The sequence below is a fragment of the Eimeria mitis genome, genomic scaffold (assembly GCF_000499745.2).
Source record: "Eimeria mitis Houghton genomic scaffold, Emh_scaff548, whole genome shotgun sequence".
Taxonomy (NCBI): domain Eukaryota; phylum Apicomplexa; class Conoidasida; order Eucoccidiorida; family Eimeriidae; genus Eimeria; species Eimeria mitis.
Window position 1 is genome coordinate 7,478 of NW_013573751.1, and position 327 is coordinate 7,804.

Genomic DNA, 327 nt, shown 5'->3' on the forward strand with positions numbered 1-327 from the left:
GTGGTAGTAGTAGCAGCAGTATTAAGAGCAGCAGCACCAGAGTAGCAGCTGCAGCCCAGCAGCAGCAGCAGCAGCAGCAGCAGCAGCAGCAGCAGCAGTGTCTCACAGCAGCAGCAGATGCAGCAGCACCCCAACCACAACAACAGCAGCAAAAGCAACAGCACCGCACCCTCAGCAGCAGCAGCAGCAGCAGCAGCAGCAACAGCAGCAGCAGCAGGAGCAGCAGCAGCAGCAGCAGCAGCAGCAGCAGCAGCAGCAGCAGCAGAACAAACCTGAGTTGCGTGACGATAGCAGCTTTTTTAAGACTAAGAAACTCTCTTCTTTGTT

At 56.3% G+C, this 327-nt stretch overlaps 1 protein-coding gene across 1 annotated transcript in view; it reads right to left on the bottom strand.

The window, feature by feature from the left end:
- EMH_0015930 (myosin F (TgMyoF) protein, putative) overlaps positions 1 to 327 on the bottom strand; it is a gene marked incomplete at both ends in the record, with an annotated part of 11,661 nt that overhangs the window by 4,465 nt on the left and 6,869 nt on the right. The gene's annotated exons all lie outside the window — the stretch shown is intronic.